This window comes from Adiantum capillus-veneris, chromosome 11, assembly GCF_014529385.1.
Source record: "Adiantum capillus-veneris isolate H3 chromosome 11, ASM1452938v2, whole genome shotgun sequence".
NCBI lineage: Eukaryota > Viridiplantae > Streptophyta > Polypodiopsida > Polypodiales > Pteridaceae > Adiantum > Adiantum capillus-veneris.
The window spans coordinates 56,725,831-56,735,611 of record NC_140941.1 but is presented as its reverse complement, the minus strand read 5'-3'; the positions used below and the strand labels follow the sequence as shown (position 1 = coordinate 56,735,611).

At 43.0% G+C, this 9,781-nt stretch overlaps 1 pseudogene; it reads right to left on the bottom strand.

The window, feature by feature from the left end:
- Nucleotides 1–8,036: 8,036 nt before the first annotated feature.
- Nucleotides 8,037–8,752, bottom strand: LOC147447278 (secreted RxLR effector protein 161 pseudogene; annotated as a pseudogene).
- Between the last annotated feature and the right edge of the window lie 1,029 nt (nt 8,753–9,781).

Genomic DNA, 9,781 nt, shown 5'->3' with positions numbered 1-9,781 from the left:
GAGCTAATGATGGAGAAGGTCCAGGTGATGCTCAAATTAGAGCTAAACTATATGAGGGATGACATCAGGAAGGAAATGCACGCGAGCGGTGAGAGCTACAGGAACTCCATGTATGGAGACATGATGAGAGAACTAAGGAGAGAGATCCGGGGGATACAGAATGAGGAAATTCAGATCTTGAAAACGGAACTACGAAACCTAATCAAAACCGAAAGTAAATGTAACAGAATGCGTTATGCAAAAGAAACTCGATGAGGCAGTAGCAAGTTTTGAAGCATGGAGAACAAATATGGAAAAGCACATGGGGGAAAAAGATGCAATAATGGAGGAGCTAAAAGGAGAACTTGCGGCTTGCAAATCTGCAACTAAGGAGAAGGGAGACGACCAACCTTCGGTGCTGAAGGAGCTCAAGGACATGAAGGATCAGATGAAAGCTCTACGGGAAGGAGATGAACAGAAATCGAAAACGGCATCTTCATGGGCGGAACGTCTTTTTAAGACACAAGAAAAGGTTGATGAAGCAGAGAAATGGATTGAGGATGCGAAGAAAGGGAATGCCCAGATGCCCGAGACCACACCTACCTCCACCATTATTAATATGACCATTGAGGAAGAGCAAAAAAGGAAGAATCGGGCTCTGCATGTGCGGGTCACAAAGTCAAAGACAAAGAGAATGTAGACGAAGAAGTGAAGGAACTGCTACAACGCATGGGCATCACAGAGCCTACTCACACAAGTGCATGGAGAGTGGGCAAGAAAGGAATCGATGAAAAGGGAAACGTAAAGGATAGGGCACTTATTCTCCGCTTCCCGAATATAGAAATAAAGAAAGAATTTCTAAAGAAGAGGCCAACTCTTAAGAAAACGGGTATTTTCCTGGGGAGATGACCTTACATTGGCACAAGTGGCACACATGCAAGAGTTGGTGCTAGAGATCAGGGCATCAAGAGAAAAGGGAAAAATCGCCTTTTATAGAGGAGGGAAAGTAGTGGTTCTGAAAAAGCGCTCATCATGACGGTGCGAGACCTATGGGGCGACGCTCCGGATAGCGGCATGGAATTGTAATGGATCATATAGGCTAGATGTAGGTGCCTTTGAAGACAGCTTTAGAGACAGAGACATAGTTTTCTATTCAGAGACACACCAGATACCGGGACAGCTTATGCCACATGTGAAGGGTTATTTATGGGAAACAGCTAGTTGACCAGACAAGAGATCTCTACGGGGTAGCCGGGGTTCAGGAGGAGTAGCAGTCTTATTTAAAGAGGAGCTGAAACCACTACTTCAAATTATCAAGAAAGATGAGCAAGCAAGGTATATGTGGGTGAGAATGAGAGCCGAGACAGGTAGATTTCTATATATTGCTATATGCTACTTCCCTCAAGTACATCAGTCTACTCCTCACCTAAAGGACAGTCCTCTTTCTCCATATTGAATAATGACATATGGGAGTTCTCTAGAGATGGAGACATCGTTCTCTTAGGAGACTTTAATGCCAAAACGGCCAACTCTCAAGCAATATTCTATGATACTTCTGAGGAAATGCTCAGAGAAGTGGATTTATCACAGAGGGGGCTTACTAGAACCTCACAGGATAAAGAACACACTGAATATGGGAGACATCTCATGGAGATAGCAACTATACATGGTTTGGCCATACTTAATGGTCTAGAGAATTTCCCTTTATCTGGGGGATTCACATGCTTCCCGCACAGGCATGGGGCCAGTACAGTGGATTATGTCATGACTTCACCAAGCTTTATTTCTAGTATCGAGGACTTTAAGGTGGGACCCAGACCGGTTGGGATTGCAGGGATCATGCTCTCTTGACCTTATCAATCTCCTTCCAATACCATGCCTCTCAAGTACAAAGGAAGAAGACACACACAAGATGTACTTTCACGCCAGAGACTGATTCAGTCTATGTGGAAAAGATCTATGATAGGATGTGGGCAGCCGAGCTAGTACATACTGTAGAGAAGATTACTTCTCAGTTAACAGAGATACTACATGGAGCAGCACAAGAGGCATACCCACATACTCAACCTGATTAGAAGAGAGGATCTGGGAACATGCCTCAAAACAGTTGCTATGACGAGGAATGCAGAGAGACGAGAACCCAGGTCCATACCCACATACTCAACCTGATCAGAAGAGAGGATCTGGGAACATGCCTGAAAACAGTTGGTATGACGAGGAATGCAGAGAGACGAGAACCCAGGTCCAGAAAGAGCTGGCACTCGGGATCATCACATATAAGCAGTCTCGAATTGCTCTTTGGCGTATAGTACGTCGCAAGAAAAGGGCATTTTTAGCCAAACTGGAGAAGGATTTATATCAGCTCTTCTTGAGTCAGGACTCACATGAGGCTTGGCGTTTATTTCACGAGCACTCACCGCCTCCGACGATTACTTCTCCTGAGATTTGGGGTCAATATGTAACATCATTATATATGGTATCTGGACAGCCTCCATTACCAGATCCGCTAGAGCCATGCCCTGCTACTAGTACTTTCTTTACTACGGAAATGGTGAAAAAAGCCATTGATAAGATGAAGACAAGAAGAGCATATGATCATGATGGTTTAGTAGCAGAACATCTGATCCATGCCAGGGATCTACTTTCAGAAGTCCTTGCTCGTCTGTTTACTATCGTACCTATTTTCAAGTCAGGAGATCCTATGATACCCGGGAACTACTATCCATGCGAGGGATCGACTTTCAGAAGTCCTTGCTCGTCTGTTTACTATCGTACCTATTTTCAAGTCAGGAGATCCTATGATACCCGGGAACTACCGTACCATTATTGTAGGTCACACATTAACCCGACTGTACGCGTCCATTCTTGAACAAAAACTGAGTAGATGGGCAGCAAATGAGGGCATACGGGCAACAAGACAAGCTGGATTCAGGAGGGGTTATTCCACTTTAGATCATATTCTTACGCTCAGAGCCATTATTGAGGAAGGAAGAGCAAGCGGGAGAAGGATGTATTGTTGCTTTGTGGATTTTCGGAAAGCTTTTGATACAGTACCAAGGGCCAGATTGATGCGCAGGATGCAAGAGGTAGGGGTCCCCAAAGAGATTATTTGGGGGATCATGGCCTTATACGGGTCAGTAACTGGTAACTGGTTATGTACGTACTCCAGAAGGGGATTCCGACATTGTTCATTCCACCGTTGGAGTAAAGCAGGGATGCCCACTGTCCCCTACTTTATTTGGTATGTACATAGATGAGGTATCAGATTACATTGATAGAGAGGGTGACAAAGGTGCTCAACTTGCAGGGTCATGGATCCCTTCGTTGATGTATGCAGATGATATTGTATTGATAGCTCACATGATGGAATACAGAGGCAGCTAGATGCATTACATAAATTCGTGGAGGGTAGTGGACTGTCGTGTCGGTAAACTTGGGTAAAACCAAAGTTATGGTGTTTAACACCACACCGCAGTGGCTTAGGAGATCGGCACCTACATTTGCATATGGCCAGGATATAGTAGAGTACACAGATGCATACACATACCTTGGTGTGGTATTTGCAGGACTGAAGTTTACTCTTAAGAAAGCGGCGGATGCTAGATTGTCTAGAGCCTTTGCGGCCTTGGGAGGGTTGGAGAGGATGTGTTCACAAATGCAGTTTTAGGAACCACGAACAAAACTTTGGCTCTTTGATACTGTGGTGGCTTCAGCTATGCTTTATGGGGTCCAGATTTGGGGACCATATGTGGATCAGGATAATTGGAAGTCAATGGAGAGACCTTTAGTATCTATGATTTCCCGAATGATTAGAGCCAAGGCCTCCGTACCACACGCGATTACCCGAGCGGAACTAGCTGCCCCTCCGATAGAAATTGAAGCTCTTACCAGATCAGTGTCCTTTATACATGGTTTGTGGCTCCATCACTGGCAATTACACGAACGGAGATTAATAAAATCATCCGTCAGGATCTTATATAGTTGGACACTAAGAGGACATGGGTAGACCCTACACAAGAATTGGGCACGAAGATTGCCGACTACAAAGAAAACTTCCTACAACTATCTGAAGATGGATTTGTGATTCGCCCGAGCTACATGGATACCCACCCGTCTCATGGTTTGAGATGTGCTATTGGTCAGATTCGTACATCCTCACACCAGCTGGAAATTGAATTTGGCAGATTCAGGGGAATCCCACCTGAGAGCAGAATTTGCAAGTTATGCGAAATGGAGCCGGAGACAGAATTACACTACATATGCCATTGCACCATATACTATGAGATACGTGGGCGTTTCCATTGCCTATTTAAAAAAGGCTTTGGACCTCTAGATAGAGTCATGCAATACCAAGATCAAAGATGCAGGCTTGTACCTACTGGAACTACATCGGCACAGGGATAATCTAATGAGAAGACAAAGAGCACTCGAGCCTCAGAGGTAGATCACAGATTTCTTCGGATCGAGAGAAGCAGGAGTGGAAGGAGAAGCAAGAGGCCAGCAGCCAGCACGAAGGAGTACCCACATTCATACCAAAGGCACCCGCATTGACAAGGCGATTGAGCTTAGGAAATCGAGACGACCATGACCGAGATTCAGAAGCACACTTCATCGGAGGAGACTACAACAAAGGATTGGAAGCATTCTAACCAAACACCCAGAATGCTCCTAAGAAGTTTATTTAATACTTTGTATTTAGTTTTTCACATTTATTTACATTTATTTTCACACTTTCACACTTTTCATACTTAGTACTTTAGTACTAAGGTACCCAAACATTGTAACAGATTCACCACTTTTGTATCACCACTTTTGTATCAGTTTGGTCTCATAGGTCATTCTGGCCTCTTGAAGACGTTAATATAACATTTCATTTCATTTCTCTCTCTCTCTCTCTCTCTCTCTCTCTCTCTCTCTCTCTCTCAAAATATCTCGCTTATTCTTGGAAACTCCACATCAATGAAAAGAACTAGCTTTATTTAGTTTGATGCTTTTCTTGGTTGCCTCCGGATGCCAATTGGGCTCAGAGCCTTTCTCTCTTCCCCAAGCTTGCATCCTTTTTCTTATCTTCTTTTTTCCTTGTGGGCCATGTGATATTTTGACTATTTCATCTCAATGCATTCAGCACTTCCAATATGCTGATAATAGTCAAGAAAAAATCAACCAGCTCAATAGACAATAGGTATAATGGTATGCAACCCATGTAATCATCAACCATGCATTGTACCTTTATTCAACCAAATTTGGGACAGAGTTTAAAATTGCGGTCCTTAAACCGCTTCTTTGTTACATGTTTTGACTACATGCTAGCATTGTCGTGGATGCGAACACAACTACAGAAAACTTCAATGCATGTTGTTCCCTCACATTCTTGAATGTTCAACTCCTTCTACTACTAATGGAGTAGCAGGCTACCTGGAATCATAAGCATACCTGCATGCAAAGCCGTATAAATGCAACAATCCTAGCATGCTTCCTCAAATTGCTCCCTGACACAAGGAATAGTCTCGTTTTTTCTATGACTTTGTTCCCATTGTGAGAGAGAACTACCCCAAGAGTTATAACATTTTGCATTTGCCCATATGATTGTTCAAAACGAGCTCAAAAGTATTGGAGGCCTACCAACCCTTGTATGGCACACTCCTAGGCTTTAAACCCATCTCACAAGGCACTAACCCTGCCATTGAGCTATTGCGTGCTATTTGAAGTGGTTGCTGGATTATAAAATGAAATGGTGAAAATGCTGGGATGGAGTTCTTCACATTGTGTTCGCTTTGCAATTAACGTGTGTTCACTTTGCATTCACAAGAAGATTTAGGAATTTTCTCATGTAGGAAAACGGAGTCTTTCTCAGTGTTTTTCATACAATGCATAACATCATGAGCTTCTTCTCGAGAAGCACCGCATACCTAGCTAGGTACGATTGGGGGCAGGGGGCCACCAGCCCGACCGCATACCTAGCTAGGTACGATTGGGGGTAGTCCCTACCTAGCTAGGTACGATTGGGGGTAGGGGACCGCCGGCCCGCCATCGGGCCGGTGGTCCCCTGCCCCCAATCGTACCTAGCTAGGTATGCGGCGCCTCCCTCACAGAAGCTCATGATTTTGAGGTAAGTCACAATGTGGGAAACATTGTGAGAATTTGTCTAAAACTTCTTGTGATTGTGTGTTGTACATGGGGTTTATTGGATGTTCGCTTCACGAGGGGGTCACTTGGTGTTTGCTTTGAGTTAGATTGAACGAGGGAGAACCAACGTTGTTGTTCCCCATTCTTAAGAACCATTGATTCCACTTGAAACGTGGGTGGGGTGTCAATTAGTCACAAGCCCCCCCCCCCCTCCCCCCCGCGCGCGCGCGAGGAGTCATCACACATTTTTAAAATGACGTTCTTTGTTAAATTGCTCAATCACTTTCCACGTTTATTCATGTGGTACCTTGATTTGGGCATTCTCATTTCAAAAGCGCTTTGTCTATGTGACCTCTTCTTCCATAGCTTGATTAATCATTATCTACAATTTTTTGAGAATTGCATTTTATAGTAGTAAAGCAAGAGCCATGTCTATGCACATGATTAGTTTACTTTTATGTTTGGGCATGTGAGCATGCACTACACAATGGTCAAGGGAGTTGCATGTGTGTTTGCAATGTTCATGACAAATACATGCTCATGATTTTGGTTCTTTGTTTAAATCATATGTGCTTGAACATATGATCACCAATTAAGTGTGTTTAGGTTATCACAATAGTGGGGCTGGCATGGCAATGCACAATCTTAGTTCACATCAAGCATGGTGTGTATGTCCAAGTCTGGCAATGCATAATCACAATGGGGTTGACATGGTGATGCATAATCTTAGTGCACATCAAGCATGGTGTGAGTGTCCAAGCCTCAACATTTTGTCATTTGCATTGTATCATAAAGAGATAGTATGCTGAATAAGAACAACATATAACTTTCTTATCATATGCTAGAGCAGTGCCAAGAAAAGAGACCATGAAGGTTAGGTATAGTTGGGAGATTTCATATGATATGACATTTCTAGAAACAACACACTATTGAGGTGTCCATCCTTGATCAATGCTAAAGTGAGAGGTGGGAATTGTAAACTATGATGGATCAATGCAATGACCATAAACATGATGAACCCAAATATGATAATAAAAAATATAAAGCACTTGATACAAAGCACTTACTTGACACCCAAAGATTGCTCGGCACACCAAAACCTATTGAGCTTTGTGGGTATCTTGTATTTGAATTGTTTGCTGTACATGTGCAAGCATTCGAGATGATCACGGCCTTATAGATGATTCACAACACTTGCATTATTGTTGTGGTTAAGGCATGGTGGAGATGCCTCAAGATGGACCCTATGAAGGTGGGGAAGATAGCAATGCTTTTGTAGAGGGAGCCACCATAGGTGATGGTAATAATGAAAGCGATTCTATCAAGGGACACTCTACATGTAAGACGTACACCATGGTGAAAACTCTTGTGTGAGACCATATGCCACTTGCTCTAAAGGTATCACTAGCTCAACAAAGCCACGTCCCATGCAATCATCCCTCATTGTGCAAAAGGTCTACTAAATCTTGTGAATTGGTTTGGTCGATGGATGATTTGGATAGATGGCCTCGCTTGCTTTTACAAAATTGAGGTTGTCTTATGTTGGCACATAAGCCAAGCTGATCTCTCTTGCTGAGAGTCTCTCCCTGACGTAGTGGTAATGCACCTCAATGTGCTTTTGCAGCTTTATGCTATGTTTTTGATAGACATGCTCTTGAAAGTTTCTTTACAGATAGCTTTGCACCGATTGCAAGTCTTTCTTAATCCGGATTATGCTATGGAGTCTTGTCTAGCAGGCGGCTAGTCTATTGCATGTAGTATGGATGGTTCAAGTGTTGGTATATATGCTCACAATGTAGAAAAAATGCCAAGGCGTTCCTAAGTGTGTTCACACACATCACTACCATATGGTAACAAATCTCCCCGGAGTGATGCAGCGAACGAGAGCTAGCACATAGAGTATAGGGAAGTGCCATGCCCCGAGGACAGAGTCAGTCCACAAAGGAGAGTAAACCCAAAACTTTGCGTAAAGCTATAAACTTATCACGAGGAAATGCCTTTGTGAAAAGATATGCAAGGTTGTCCTGTGTTGGCACATAAGCCAAGCTGAGAGTCTCTCCCTGACATAGTGGTAATGCACCTCAATGTGCTTTGTGCGAGCATGAAAAACTGGGTTTCTCGCAACTGCCAATGCACTCTGACTGTCAGTGTAGATAGTGTTGGCAGTGTCCTGTCCAACACCCAAATTAATCGTAAGGCGTCTGAGCCATACACACTCAACCGTAGCTGTGAAGACTGCCCTGTACTCAGCCTCACAACTCGAAGTGGCCACAATTGGTTGCTTCTTGCTCAACCATGATATACATGAACTGCCAAGCATGAAACAAAAACCACTTGTGGACACTCGCGTGTCAAAACAACCAGTCTAATCTGAGTCTGGAAAAGCATGTAAATCAGGTGGCAATGATCCCCCCTTGGGATAAAACAATCCAAAATGTAATGTGCCACTAAGGTAGTGCAAAATCCTCTTGACAGCCTGCCAATGCTTAGACATTGGGCTATGCATAAATCTACTGACCTGGGAGACTGCAAACTGAATATCCGGCCTTGTGTTGCATACATAAATGAGGCATCCAACAATAGTTTAAAGAGTGACATCATCAAGATCACCAGCGTCATGGAGACTCAATTTTAAACGTGTTTCCATGGCAATGGCAATAGGTTTGTAATCCTCAAGTCCAAACTTACATAGCAATGTCTCTATGTAACCTTTATGATAGAAGGCAATACCACCATCACACTGCTTAAACCGTATACCCAAGTAATGATGCAACAATCCCAAACCTTTCATCTTGAAAGTAGCATTCAAATCAGCCTTAAATTCAACAATATGTCTCTCATTTGGTCCAGTGATCAACAAAAGAACCACAATGAGAAGTACATCACACTCACGCTTTACATACAATGTGCTTTCTGTGGACTGTTAATGAAAGTCTCGTTTGATCATCTACATAAAGAACCACAATGAGAAGTACATCACACTCACGCTTTACATACAATGTGCTTTCTGTTGGACTGTTAATGAAAGTCTCGTTTGATCAAATGAGTGTCAGCTTTCTCATACCAAGAACAAGGAGATTGCTTCAACCCATACAAAGGCTTCTTACATCTGCACACTTTGTCCTCTTGTCCTTTCTTGACAAAACCGCTAGGTTGCGTTACATAAACTTTCTCAAATATGTCACCATTTAAGAAAGCAGTAACAATGTCTGATTGATGTACATCCCAACCAAAATGAGATGCCAATGCACATAGAAAACACACATAGTCATACAACAAGTGGGATTTTAAGTCTCTTCATAATCTATGGCTTTTTGTTGTGCATAACCCTTTGCAACAAGTCGAGCCTTATGGCGATCAATCTCACCATCCGGCTTGCGTTTCAACTTGTAAACCCACTTCGTACCAATGGCCTTTTTGCTAGGAGGCAAATCACATAAAGTCCATGTGTCATTTTCTATAAGTGCATCATATTCTGATTGCATGGCAGACATCCAATTTTCCAAATTTTGTGCTTCATCAAAACACAGAGGCTCGTCAACATCATGTAAGCTAGGCATAGCCAAAGCATAACAATCTGATGCATAAGATGCATGGCCAAACCTGAACGAGTACGACTAGACAAAGGTGCATCCAATTTATTGTCATGTAATGTATGCACCAGCCATTTTGGCAT